The 12304-nt window shown below is 68.3% G+C and overlaps 22 non-coding genes across 22 annotated transcripts; all 22 read right to left on the reverse strand.

The window, feature by feature from the left end:
* Positions 1-288: 288 nt before the first annotated feature.
* On the reverse strand, positions 289-407 carry LOC148591139 (5S ribosomal RNA). Its single transcript, XR_015914183.1, has one exon. It is a non-coding gene; the product is annotated as a 5S ribosomal RNA (ribosomal RNA).
* Positions 408-845: 438 nt separating this feature from the next.
* Positions 846-964, reverse strand: LOC148591140 (5S ribosomal RNA). The gene has a single exon (XR_015914184.1). It is a non-coding gene; the product is annotated as a 5S ribosomal RNA (ribosomal RNA).
* Positions 965-1402: 438 nt separating this feature from the next.
* On the reverse strand, positions 1403-1521 carry LOC148591141 (5S ribosomal RNA). The gene has a single exon (XR_015914185.1). It is a non-coding gene; the product is annotated as a 5S ribosomal RNA (ribosomal RNA).
* Positions 1522-1959: 438 nt separating this feature from the next.
* On the reverse strand, positions 1960-2078 carry LOC148591142 (5S ribosomal RNA). The gene has a single exon (XR_015914124.1). It is a non-coding gene; the product is annotated as a 5S ribosomal RNA (ribosomal RNA).
* A 438-nt stretch (positions 2079-2516) lies between these two features.
* On the reverse strand, positions 2517-2635 carry LOC148591143 (5S ribosomal RNA). The gene has a single exon (XR_015914145.1). It is a non-coding gene; the product is annotated as a 5S ribosomal RNA (ribosomal RNA).
* A 438-nt stretch (positions 2636-3073) lies between these two features.
* LOC148591144 (5S ribosomal RNA) lies at positions 3074-3192 on the reverse strand. Its single transcript, XR_015914186.1, has one exon. It is a non-coding gene; the product is annotated as a 5S ribosomal RNA (ribosomal RNA).
* Positions 3193-3630: 438 nt separating this feature from the next.
* Positions 3631-3749, reverse strand: LOC148591145 (5S ribosomal RNA). Its single transcript, XR_015914187.1, has one exon. It is a non-coding gene; the product is annotated as a 5S ribosomal RNA (ribosomal RNA).
* Positions 3750-4187: 438 nt separating this feature from the next.
* On the reverse strand, positions 4188-4306 carry LOC148591146 (5S ribosomal RNA). The gene has a single exon (XR_015914188.1). It is a non-coding gene; the product is annotated as a 5S ribosomal RNA (ribosomal RNA).
* Positions 4307-4744: 438 nt separating this feature from the next.
* LOC148591147 (5S ribosomal RNA) lies at positions 4745-4863 on the reverse strand. Its single transcript, XR_015914189.1, has one exon. It is a non-coding gene; the product is annotated as a 5S ribosomal RNA (ribosomal RNA).
* A 438-nt stretch (positions 4864-5301) lies between these two features.
* LOC148591148 (5S ribosomal RNA) lies at positions 5302-5420 on the reverse strand. Its single transcript, XR_015914190.1, has one exon. It is a non-coding gene; the product is annotated as a 5S ribosomal RNA (ribosomal RNA).
* Positions 5421-5858: 438 nt separating this feature from the next.
* On the reverse strand, positions 5859-5977 carry LOC148591149 (5S ribosomal RNA). The gene has a single exon (XR_015914191.1). It is a non-coding gene; the product is annotated as a 5S ribosomal RNA (ribosomal RNA).
* Positions 5978-6415: 438 nt separating this feature from the next.
* Positions 6416-6534, reverse strand: LOC148591150 (5S ribosomal RNA). The gene has a single exon (XR_015914193.1). It is a non-coding gene; the product is annotated as a 5S ribosomal RNA (ribosomal RNA).
* Positions 6535-6972: 438 nt separating this feature from the next.
* Positions 6973-7091, reverse strand: LOC148591151 (5S ribosomal RNA). Its single transcript, XR_015914194.1, has one exon. It is a non-coding gene; the product is annotated as a 5S ribosomal RNA (ribosomal RNA).
* A 438-nt stretch (positions 7092-7529) lies between these two features.
* Positions 7530-7648, reverse strand: LOC148591152 (5S ribosomal RNA). Its single transcript, XR_015914195.1, has one exon. It is a non-coding gene; the product is annotated as a 5S ribosomal RNA (ribosomal RNA).
* Positions 7649-8086: 438 nt separating this feature from the next.
* Positions 8087-8205, reverse strand: LOC148591153 (5S ribosomal RNA). Its single transcript, XR_015914146.1, has one exon. It is a non-coding gene; the product is annotated as a 5S ribosomal RNA (ribosomal RNA).
* A 437-nt stretch (positions 8206-8642) lies between these two features.
* LOC148591154 (5S ribosomal RNA) lies at positions 8643-8761 on the reverse strand. The gene has a single exon (XR_015914129.1). It is a non-coding gene; the product is annotated as a 5S ribosomal RNA (ribosomal RNA).
* A 438-nt stretch (positions 8762-9199) lies between these two features.
* Positions 9200-9318, reverse strand: LOC148591155 (5S ribosomal RNA). Its single transcript, XR_015914196.1, has one exon. It is a non-coding gene; the product is annotated as a 5S ribosomal RNA (ribosomal RNA).
* A 438-nt stretch (positions 9319-9756) lies between these two features.
* On the reverse strand, positions 9757-9875 carry LOC148591156 (5S ribosomal RNA). Its single transcript, XR_015914197.1, has one exon. It is a non-coding gene; the product is annotated as a 5S ribosomal RNA (ribosomal RNA).
* A 438-nt stretch (positions 9876-10313) lies between these two features.
* LOC148591157 (5S ribosomal RNA) lies at positions 10314-10432 on the reverse strand. The gene has a single exon (XR_015914110.1). It is a non-coding gene; the product is annotated as a 5S ribosomal RNA (ribosomal RNA).
* Positions 10433-10870: 438 nt separating this feature from the next.
* On the reverse strand, positions 10871-10989 carry LOC148591158 (5S ribosomal RNA). The gene has a single exon (XR_015914111.1). It is a non-coding gene; the product is annotated as a 5S ribosomal RNA (ribosomal RNA).
* Positions 10990-11427: 438 nt separating this feature from the next.
* On the reverse strand, positions 11428-11546 carry LOC148591159 (5S ribosomal RNA). The gene has a single exon (XR_015914147.1). It is a non-coding gene; the product is annotated as a 5S ribosomal RNA (ribosomal RNA).
* A 437-nt stretch (positions 11547-11983) lies between these two features.
* On the reverse strand, positions 11984-12102 carry LOC148591160 (5S ribosomal RNA). The gene has a single exon (XR_015914130.1). It is a non-coding gene; the product is annotated as a 5S ribosomal RNA (ribosomal RNA).
* Positions 12103-12304: the final 202 nt, after the last annotated feature.

Raw genomic sequence — 12304 nt, forward strand, 5'->3', positions numbered from 1 at the left:
CACCCCACCTCGCCTAGCACGCTCACTACGCAACAACACCTCCAAGAACGCCCCCCACGCCGCGCGCAACGCGCACGGCAGCGCCGCACTCACGACGCTCCGCTCACAAGCCCTCGCTCCCCACGCCTCACCGCGCACCAGCCCTGGCTCCGCCACACGCCCGCACACCCTCCGCACAAAGCACTACCCCCACAGCCTCCTCGCAAGCCCTTGGCACAGCACCAGCAGCACACGCACAGCCGCACGCACCCCGCGGCCTGCAAAAGGACCCCGCCAGCCCCGGGCAAAAGCCTACAGCACCCGGTATTCCCAGGCGGTCTCCCATCCAAGTACTAACCGGGCCCGACCCTGCTTAGCTTCCGAGATCAGACGAGATCGGGCGTTTTCAGGGTGGTATGGCCGTAGGCGAGAGCGGCACCCGCAGGCGCCCTCTTCACGGCACGGCCCGCACACCCGCACTACCGCACGAGGCACCCTGTACCGCGCTCGTGCCCCGCTCACCACACACAAACACACGCGCCACTCTTGCCCCGCGCCCTCAAACACCCTCCACGCAACACCCCACCTCGCCTAGCACGCTCACTACGCAACAACACCTCCAAGAACGCCCCCCACGCCGCGCGCAACGCGCACGCCAGCGCCGCACTCACGACGCTCCGCTCACAAGCCCTCGCTCCCCACGCCTCACCGCGCACCAGCCCTGGCTCCGCCACACGCCCGCACACCCTCCGCACAAAGCACTACCCCCACAGCCTCCTCGCAAGCCCTTGGCACAGCACCAGCAGCACACGCACAGCCGCACGCACCCCGCGGCCTGCAAAAGGACCCCGCCAGCCCCGGGCAAAAGCCTACAGCACCCGGTATTCCCAGGCGGTCTCCCATCCAAGTACTAACCGGGCCCGACCCTGCTTAGCTTCCGAGATCAGACGAGATCGGGCGTTTTCAGGGTGGTATGGCCGTAGGCGAGAGCGGCACCCGCAGGCGCCCTCTTCACGGCACGGCCCGCACACCCGCGCTACCGCACGAGGCACCCTGTACCGCGCTCGTGCCCCGCTCACCACACACAAACACACGCGCCACTCTTGCCCCGCGCCCTCAAACACCCTCCACGCAACACCCCACCTCGCCTAGCACGCTCACTACGCAACAACACCTCCAAGAACGCCCCCCACGCCGCGCGCAACGCGCACGCCAGCGCCGCACTCACGACGCTCCGCTCACAAGCCCTGGCTCCCCACGCCTCACCGCGCACCAGCCCTGGCTCCGCCACACGCCCGCACACCCTCCGCACAAAGCACTACCCCCACAGCCTCCTCGCAAGCCCTTGGCACAGCACCAGCAGCACACGCACAGCCGCACGCACCCCGCGGCCTGCAAAAGGACCCCGCCAGCCCCGGGCAAAAGCCTACAGCACCCGGTATTCCCAGGCGGTCTCCCATCCAAGTACTAACCGGGCCCGACCCTGCTTAGCTTCCGAGATCAGACGAGATCGGGCGTTTTCAGGGTGGTATGGCCGTAGGCGAGAGCGGCACCCGCAGGCGCCCTCTTCACGGCACGGCCCGCACACCCGCACTACCGCACGAGGCACCCTGTACCGCGCTCGTGCCCCGCTCACCACACACAAACACACGCGCCACTCTTGCCCCGCGCCCTCAAACACCCTCCACGCAACACCCCACCTCGCCTAGCACGCTCACTACGCAACAACACCTCCAAGAACGCCCCCCACGCCGCGCGCAACGCGCACGGCAGCGCCGCACTCACGACGCTCCGCTCACAAGCCCTCGCTCCCCACGCCTCACCGCGCACCAGCCCTGGCTCCGCCACACGCCCGCACACCCTCCGCACAAAGCACTACCCCCACAGCCTCCTCGCAAGCCCTTGGCACAGCACCAGCAGCACATGCACAGCCGCACGCACCCCGCGGCCTGCAAAAGGACCCCGCCAGCCCCGGGCAAAAGCCTACAGCACCCGGTATTCCCAGGCGGTCTCCCATCCAAGTACTAACCGGGCCCGACCCTGCTTAGCTTCCGAGATCAGACGAGATCAGGCGTTTTCAGGGTGGTATGGCCGTAGGCGAGAGCGGCACCCGCAGGCGCCCTCTTCACGGCACGGCCCGCACACCCGCACTACCGCACGAGGCACCCTGTACCCCGCTCGTGCCCCGCTCACCACACACAAACACACGCGCCACTCTTGCCCCGCGCCCTCAAACACCCTCCACGCAACACCCCACCTCGCCTAGCACGCTCACTACGCAACAACACCTCCAAGAACGCCCCCCACGCCGCGCGCAACGCGCACGGCAGCGCCGCACTCACGACGCTCCGCTCACAAGCCCTGGCTCCCCACGCCTCACCGCGCACCAGCCCTGGCTCCGCCACACGCCCGCACACCCTCCGCACAAAGCACTACCCCCACAGCCTCCTTGCAAGCCCTTGGCACAGCACCAGCAGCACACGCACAGCCGCACGCACCCCGCGGCCTGCAAAAGGACCCCGCCAGCCCCGGGCAAAAGCCTACAGCACCCGGTATTCCCAGGCGGTCTCCCATCCAAGTACTAACCGGGCCCGACCCTGCTTAGCTTCCGAGATCAGACGAGATCGGGCGTTTTCAGGGTGGTATGGCCGTACGCGAGAGCGGCACCCGCAGGCGCCCTCTTCACGGCACGGCCCGCACACCCGCACCACCGCACGAGGCACCCTGTACCCCGCTCGTGCCCCGCTCACCACACACAAACACACGCGCCACTCTTGCCCCGCGCCCTCAAACACCCTCCACGCAACACCCCACCTCGCCTAGCACGCTCACTACGCAACAACACCTCCAAGAACGCCCCCCACGCCGCGCGCAACGCGCACGGCAGCGTCGCACTCACGACGCTCCGCTCACAAGCCCTCGCTCCCCACGCCTCACCGCGCACCAGCCCTGGCTCCGCCACACACCCGCACACCCTCCGCACAAAGCACTACCCCCACAGCCTCCTCGCAAGCCCTTGGCACAGCACCAGCAGCACACGCACAGCCGCACGCACCCCGCGGCCTGCAAAAGGACCCCGCCAGCCCCGGGCAAAAGCCTACAGCACCCGGTATTCCCAGGCGGTCTCCCATCCAAGTACTAACCGGGCCCGACCCTGCTTAGCTTCCGAGATCAGACGAGATCGGGCGTTTTCAGGGTGGTATGGCCGTAGGCGAGAGCGGCACCCGCAGGCGCCCTCTTCACGGCACGGCCCGCACACCCGCACTACCGCACGAGGCACCCTGTACCGCGCTCGTGCCCCGCTCACCACACACAAACACACGCGCCACTCTTGCCCCGCGCCCTCAAACACCCTCCACGCAACACCCCACCTCGCCTAGCACGCTCACTGCGCAACAACACCTCCAAGAACGCCCCCCACGCCGCGCGCAACGCGCACGGCAGCGCCGCACTCACGACGCTCCGCTCACAAGCCCTCGCTCCCCACGCCTCACCGCGCACCAGCCCTGGCTCCGCCACACACCCGCACACCCTCCGCACAAAGCACTACCCCCACAGCCTCCTCGCAAGCCCTTGGCACAGCACCAGCAGCACACGCACAGCCGCACGCACCCCGCGGCCTGCAAAAGGACCCCGCCAGCCCCGGGCAAAAGCCTACAGCACCCGGTATTCCCAGGCGGTCTCCCATCCAAGTACTAACCGGGCCCGACCCTGCTTAGCTTCCGAGATCAGACGAGATCGGGCGTTTTCAGGGTGGTATGGCCGTAGGCGAGAGCGGCACCCGCAGGCGCCCTCTTCACGGCACGGCCCGCACACCCGCACTACCGCACGAGGCACCCTGTACCGCGCTCGTGCCCCGCTCACCACACACAAACACACGCGCCACTCTTGCCCCGCGCCCTCAAACACCCTCCACGCAACACCCCACCTCGCCTAGCACGCTCACTGCGCAACAACACCTCCAAGAACGCCCCCCACGCCGCGCGCAACGCGCACGGCAGCGTCGCACTCACGACGCTCCGCTCACAAGCCCTCGCTCCCCACGCCTCACCGCGCACCAGCCCTGGCTCCGCCACACACCCGCACACCCTCCGCACAAAGCACTACCCCCACAGCCTCCTCGCAAGCCCTTGGCACAGCACCAGCAGCACACGCACAGCCGCACGCACCCCGCGGCCTGCAAAAGGACCCCGCCAGCCCCGGGCAAAAGCCTACAGCACCCGGTATTCCCAGGCGGTCTCCCATCCAAGTACTAACCGGGCCCGACCCTGCTTAGCTTCCGAGATCAGACGAGATCGGGCGTTTTCAGGGTGGTATGGCCGTAGGCGAGAGCGGCACCCGCAGGCGCCCTCTTCACGGCACGGCCCGCACACCCGCACTACCGCACGAGGCACCCTGTACCGCGCTCGTGCCCCGCTCACCACACACAAACACACGCGCCACTCTTGCCCCGCGCCCTCAAACACCCTCCACGCAACACCCCACCTCGCCTAGCACGCTCACTGCGCAACAACACCTCCAAGAACGCCCCCCACGCCGCGCGCAACGCGCACGGCAGCGCCGCACTCACGACGCTCCGCTCACAAGCCCTCGCTCCCCACGCCTCACCGCGCACCAGCCCTGGCTCCGCCACACACCCGCACACCCTCCGCACAAAGCACTACCCCCACAGCCTCCTCGCAAGCCCTTGGCACAGCACCAGCAGCACACGCACAGCCGCACGCACCCCGCGGCCTGCAAAAGGACCCCGCCAGCCCCGGGCAAAAGCCTACAGCACCCGGTATTCCCAGGCGGTCTCCCATCCAAGTACTAACCGGGCCCGACCCTGCTTAGCTTCCGAGATCAGACGAGATCGGGCGTTTTCAGGGTGGTATGGCCGTAGGCGAGAGCGGCACCCGCAGGCGCCCTCTTCACGGCACGGCCCGCACACCCGCACTACCGCACGAGGCACCCTGTACCGCGCTCGTGCCCCGCTCACCACACACAAACACACGCGCCACTCTTGCCCCGCGCCCTCAAACACCCTCCACGCAACACCCCACCTCGCCTAGCACGCTCACTACGCAACAACACCTCCAAGAACGCCCCCCACGCCGCGCGCAACGCGCACGGCAGCGCCGCACTCACGACGCTCCGCTCACAAGCCCTCGCTCCCCACGCCTCACCGCGCACCAGCCCTGGCTCCGCCACACGCCCGCACACCCTCCGCACAAAGCACTACCCCCACAGCCTCCTCGCAAGCCCTTGGCACAGCACCAGCAGCACACGCACAGCCGCACGCACCCCGCGGCCTGCAAAAGGACCCCGCCAGCCCCGGGCAAAAGCCTACAGCACCCGGTATTCCCAGGCGGTCTCCCATCCAAGTACTAACCGGGCCCGACCCTGCTTAGCTTCCGAGATCAGACGAGATCGGGCGTTTTCAGGGTGGTATGGCCGTAGGCGAGAGCGGCACCCGCAGGCGCCCTCTTCACGGCACGGCCCGCACACCCGCACTACCGCACGAGGCACCCTGTACCGCGCTCGTGCCCCGCTCACCACACACAAACACACGCGCCACTCTTGCCCCGCGCCCTCAAACACCCTCCACGCAACACCCCACCTCGCCTAGCACGCTCACTGCGCAACAACACCTCCAAGAACGCCCCCCACGCCGCGCGCAACGCGCACGGCAGCGCCGCACTCACGACGCTCCGCTCACAAGCCCTCGCTCCCCACGCCTCACCGCGCACCAGCCCTGGCTCCGCCACACACCCGCACACCCTCTGCACAAAGCACTACCCCCACAGCCTCCTCGCAAGCCCTTGGCACAGCACCAGCAGCACACGCACAGCCGCACGCACCCCGCGGCCTGCAAAAGGACCCCGCCAGCCCCGGGCAAAAGCCTACAGCACCCGGTATTCCCAGGCGGTCTCCCATCCAAGTACTAACCGGGCCCGACCCTGCTTAGCTTCCGAGATCAGACGAGATCGGGCGTTTTCAGGGTGGTATGGCCGTAGGCGAGAGCGGCACCCGCAGGCGCCCTCTTCACGGCACGGCCCGCACACCCGCACTACCGCACGAGGCACCCTGTACCGCGCTCGTGCCCCGCTCACCACACACAAACACACGCGCCACTCTTGCCCCGCGCCCTCAAACACCCTCCACGCAACACCCCACCTCGCCTAGCACGCTCACTGCGCAACAACACCTCCAAGAACGCCCCCCACGCCGCGCGCAACGCGCACGGCAGCGCCGCACTCACGACGCTCCGCTCGCAAGCCCTCGCTCCCCACGCCTCACCGCGCACCAGCCCTGGCTCCGCCACACACCCGCACACCCTCCGCACAAAGCGCTACCCCCACAGCCTCCTCGCAAGCCCTTGGCACAGCACCAGCAGCACACGCACAGCCGCACGCACCCCGCGGCCTGCAAAAGGACCCCGCCAGCCCCGGGCAAAAGCCTACAGCACCCGGTATTCCCAGGCGGTCTCCCATCCAAGTACTAACCGGGCCCGACCCTGCTTAGCTTCCGAGATCAGACGAGATCGGGCGTTTTCAGGGTGGTATGGCCGTAGGCGAGAGCGGCACCCGCAGGCGCCCTCTTCACGGCACGGCCCGCACACCCGCACTACCGCACGAGGCACCCTGTACCGCGCTCGTGCCCCGCTCACCACACACAAACACACGCGCCACTCTTGCCCCGCGCCCTCAAACACCCTCCACGCAACACCCCACCTCGCCTAGCACGCTCACTGCGCAACAACACCTCCAAGAACGCCCCCCACGCCGCGCGCAACGCGCACGGCAGCGCCGCACTCACGACGCTCCGCTCACAAGCCCTCGCTCCCCACGCCTCACCGCGCACCAGCCCTGGCTCCGCCACACACCCGCACACCCTCCGCACAAAGCACTACCCCCACAGCCTCCTCGCAAGCCCTTGGCACAGCACCAGCAGCACACGCACAGCCGCACGCACCCCGCGGCCTGCAAAAGGACCCCGCCAGCCCCGGGCAAAAGCCTACAGCACCCGGTATTCCCAGGCGGTCTCCCATCCAAGTACTAACCGGGCCCGACCCTGCTTAGCTTCCGAGATCAGACGAGATCGGGCGTTTTCAGGGTGGTATGGCCGTAGGCGAGAGCGGCACCCGCAGGCGCCCTCTTCACGGCACGGCCCGCACACCCGCACTACCGCACGAGGCACCCTGTACCGCGCTCGTGCCCCGCTCACCACACACAAACACACGCGCCACTCTTGCCCCGCGCCCTCAAACACCCTCCACGCAACACCCCACCTCGCCTAGCACGCTCACTACGCAACAACACCTCCAAGAACGCCCCCCACGCCGCGCGCAACGCGCACGGCAGCGCCGCACTCACGACGCTCCGCTCACAAGCCCTCGCTCCCCACGCCTCACCGCGCACCAGCCCTGGCTCCGCCACACGCCCGCACACCCTCCGCACAAAGCACTACCCCCACAGCCTCCTCGCAAGCCCTTGGCACAGCACCAGCAGCACACGCACAGCCGCACGCACCCCGCGGCCTGCAAAAGGACCCTGCCAGCCCCGGGCAAAAGCCTACAGCACCCGGTATTCCCAGGCGGTCTCCCATCCAAGTACTAACCGGGCCCGACCCTGCTTAGCTTCCGAGATCAGACGAGATCGGGCGTTTTCAGGGTGGTATGGCCGTAGGCGAGAGCGGCACCCGCAGGCGCCCTCTTCACGGCACGGCCCGCACACCCGCACTACCGCACGAGGCACCCTGTACCGCGCTCGTGCCCCGCTCACCACACACAAACACACGCGCCACTCTTGCCCCGCGCCCTCAAACACCCTCCACGCAACACCCCACCTCGCCTAGCACGCTCACTGCGCAACAACACCTCCAAGAACGCCCCCCACGCCGCGCGCAACGCGCACGGCAGCGCCGCACTCACGACGCTCCGCTCACAAGCCCTCGCTCCCCACGCCTCACCGCGCACCAGCCCTGGCTCCGCCACACACCCGCACACCCTCCGCACAAAGCACTACCCCCACAGCCTCCTCGCAAGCCCTTGGCACAGCACCAGCAGCACACGCACAGCCGCACGCACCCCGCGGCCTGCAAAAGGACCCCGCCAGCCCCGGGCAAAAGCCTACAGCACCCGGTATTCCCAGGCGGTCTCCCATCCAAGTACTAACCGGGCCCGACCCTGCTTAGCTTCCGAGATCAGACGAGATTGGGCGTTTTCAGGGTGGTATGGCCATAGGCGAGAGCGGCACCCGCAGGCGCCCTCTTCACGGCACGGCCCGCACACCCGCACTACCGCACGAGGCACCCTGTACCGCGCTCGTGCCCCGCTCACCACACACAAACACACGCGCCACTCTTGCCCCGCACCCTCAAACACCCTCCACGCAACACCCCACCTTGCCTAGCACGCTCACTGCGCAACAACACCTCCAAGAACGCCCCCCACGCCGCGCGCAACGCGCACGGCAGCGCCGCACTCACGACGCTCCGCTCACAAGCCCTCGCTCCCCACGCCTCACCGCGCACCAGCCCTGGCTCCGCCACACACCCGCACACCCTCCGCACAAAGCACTACCCCACAGCCTCCTCGCAAGCCCTTGGCACAGCACCAGCAGCACACGCACAGCCGCACGCACCCCGCGGCCTGCAAAAGGACCCCGCCAGCCCCGGGCAAAAGCCTACAGCACCCGGTATTCCCAGGCGGTCTCCCATCCAAGTACTAACCGGGCCCGACCCTGCTTAGCTTCCGAGATCAGACGAGATCGGGCGTTTTCAGGGTGGTATGGCCGTAGGTGAGAGCGGCACCCGCAGGCGCCCTCTTCACGGCACGGCCCGCACACCCGCACTACCGCACGAGGCACCCTGTACCGCGCTCGTGCCCCGCTCACCACACACAGACACACGCGCCACTCTTGCCCCGCGCCCTCAAACACCCTCCACGCAACACCCCACCTCGCCTAGCACGCTCACTGCGCAACAACACCTCCAAGAACGCCCCCCACGCCGCGCGCAACGCGCACGGCAGCGCCGCACTCACGACGCTCCGCTCACAAGCCCTCGCTCCCCACGCCTCACCGCGCACCAGCCCTGGCTCCGCCACACACCCGCACACCCTCTGCACAAAGCACTACCCCCACAGCCTCCTCGCAAGCCCTTGGCACAGCACCAGCAGCACACGCACAGCCGCACGCACCCCGCGGCCTGCAAAAGGACCCCGCCAGCCCCGGGCAAAAGCCTACAGCACCCGGTATTCCCAGGCGGTCTCCCATCCAAGTACTAACCGGGCCCGACCCTGCTTAGCTTCCGAGATCAGACGAGATCGGGCGTTTTCAGGGTGGTATGGCCGTAGGCGAGAGCGGCACCCGCAGGCGCCCTCTTCACGGCACGGCCCGCACACCCGCACTACCGCACGAGGCACCCTGTACCGCGCTCGTGCCCCGCTCACCACACACAAACACACGCGCCACTCTTGCCCCGCGCCCTCAAACACCCTCCACGCAACACCCCACCTCGCCTAGCACGCTCACTGCGCAACAACACCTCCAAGAACGCCCCCCACGCCGCGCGCAACGCGCACGGCAGCGCCGCACTCACGACGCTCCGCTCGCAAGCCCTCGCTCCCCACGCCTCACCGCGCACCAGCCCTGGCTCCGCCACACACCCGCACACCCTCCGCACAAAGCGCTACCCCCACAGCCTCCTCGCAAGCCCTTGGCACAGCACCAGCAGCACACGCACAGCCGCACGCACCCCGCGGCCTGCAAAAGGACCCCGCCAGCCCCGGGCAAAAGCCTACAGCACCCGGTATTCCCAGGCGGTCTCCCATCCAAGTACTAACCGGGCCCGACCCTGCTTAGCTTCCGAGATCAGACGAGATCGGGCGTTTTCAGGGTGGTATGGCCGTAGGCGAGAGCGGCACCCGCAGGCGCCCTCTTCACGGCACGGCCCGCACACCCGCACTACCGCACGAGGCACCCTGTACCGCGCTCGTGCCCCGCTCACCACACACAAACACACGCGCCACTCTTGCCCCGCGCCCTCAAACACCCTCCACGCAACACCCCACCTCGCCTAGCACGCTCACTGCGCAACAACACCTCCAAGAACGCCCCCCACGCCGCGCGCAACGCGCACGGCAGCGCCGCACTCACGACGCTCCGCTCACAAGCCCTCGCTCCCCACGCCTCACCGCGCACCAGCCCTGGCTCCGCCACACACCCGCACACCCTCCGCACAAAGCACTACCCCCACAGCCTCCTCGCAAGCCCTTGGCACAGCACCAGCAGCACACGCACAGCCGCACGCACCCCGCGGCCTGCAAAAGGACCCCGCCAGCCCCGGGCAAAAGCCTACAGCACCCGGTATTCCCAGGCGGTCTCCCATCCAAGTACTAACCGGGCCCGACCCTGCTTAGCTTCCGAGATCAGACGAGATCGGGCGTTTTCAGGGTGGTATGGCCGTAGGCGAGAGCGGCACCCGCAGGCGCCCTCTTCACGGCACGGCCCGCACACCCGCACTACCGCACGAGGCACCCTGTACCGCGCTCGTGCCCCGCTCACCACACACAAACACACGCGCCACTCTTGCCCCGCGCCCTCAAACACCCTCCACGCAACACCCCACCTCGCCTAGCACGCTCACTACGCAACAACACCTCCAAGAACGCCCCCCACGCCGCGCGCAACGCGCACGGCAGCGCCGCACTCACGACGCTCCGCTCACAAGCCCTCGCTCCCCACGCCTCACCGCGCACCAGCCCTGGCTCCGCCACACGCCCGCACACCCTCCGCACAAAGCACTACCCCCACAGCCTCCTCGCAAGCCCTTGGCACAGCACCAGCAGCACACGCACAGCCGCACGCACCCCGCGGCCTGCAAAAGGACCCTGCCAGCCCCGGGCAAAAGCCTACAGCACCCGGTATTCCCAGGCGGTCTCCCATCCAAGTACTAACCGGGCCCGACCCTGCTTAGCTTCCGAGATCAGACGAGATCGGGCGTTTTCAGGGTGGTATGGCCGTAGGCGAGAGCGGCACCCGCAGGCGCCCTCTTCACGGCACGGCCCGCACACCCGCACTACCGCACGAGGCACCCTGTACCGCGCTCGTGCCCCGCTCACCACACACAAACACACGCGCCACTCTTGCCCCGCGCCCTCAAACACCCTCCACGCAACACCCCACCTCGCCTAGCACGCTCACTGCGCAACAACACCTCCAAGAACGCCCCCCACGCCGCGCGCAACGCGCACGGCAGCGCCGCACTCACGACGCTCCGCTCACAAGCCCTCGCTCCCCACGCCTCACCGCGCACCAGCCCTGGCTCCGCCACACACCCGCACACCCTCCGCACAAAGCACTACCCCCACAGCCTCCTCGCAAGCCCTTGGCACAGCACCAGCAGCACACGCACAGCCGCACGCACCCCGCGGCCTGCAAAAGGACCCCGCCAGCCCCGGGCAAAAGCCTACAGCACCCGGTATTCCCAGGCGGTCTCCCATCCAAGTACTAACCGGGCCCGACCCTGCTTAGCTTCCGAGATCAGACGAGATTGGGCGTTTTCAGGGTGGTATGGCCATAGGCGAGAGCGGCACCCGCAGGCGCCCTCTTCACGGCACGGCCCGCACACCCGCACTACCGCACGAGGCACCCTGTACCGCGCTCGTGCCCCGCTCACCACACACAAACACACGCGCCACTCTTGCCCCGCACCCTCAAACACCCTCCACGCAACACCCCACCTTGCCTAGCACGCTCACTGCGCAACAACACCTCCAAGAACGCCCCCCACGCCGCGCGCAACGCGCACGGCAGCGCCGCACTCACGACGCTCCGCTCACAAGCCCTCGCTCCCCACGCCTCACCGCGCACCAGCCCTGGCTCCGCCACACACCCGCACACCCTCCGCACAAAGCACTACCCCACAGCCTCCTCGCAAGCCCTTGGCACAGCACCAGCAGCACACGCACAGCCGCACGCACCCCGCGGCCTGCAAAAGGACCCCGCCAGCCCCGGGCAAAAGCCTACAGCACCCGGTATTCCCAGGCGGTCTCCCATCCAAGTACTAACCGGGCCCGACCCTGCTTAGCTTCCGAGATCAGACGAGATCGGGCGTTTTCAGGGTGGTATGGCCGTAGGTGAGAGCGGCACCCGCAGGCGCCCTCTTCACGGCACGGCCCGCACACCCGCACTACCGCACGAGGCACCCTGTACCGCGCTCGTGCCCCGCTCACCACACACAGACACACGCGCCACTCTTGCCCCGCGCCCTCAAACACCCTCCACGCAACACCCCACCTCGCCTAGCACGCTCACTGCGCAACAACACCTCCAAGAACGCC

This window comes from Tinamus guttatus, unplaced genomic scaffold, assembly GCF_059628265.1.
Source record: "Tinamus guttatus ecotype Peru unplaced genomic scaffold, ASM5962826v1 Tinamus_guttatus_pri_ptg000927l, whole genome shotgun sequence".
Lineage (NCBI taxonomy): Eukaryota > Metazoa > Chordata > Aves > Tinamiformes > Tinamidae > Tinamus > Tinamus guttatus.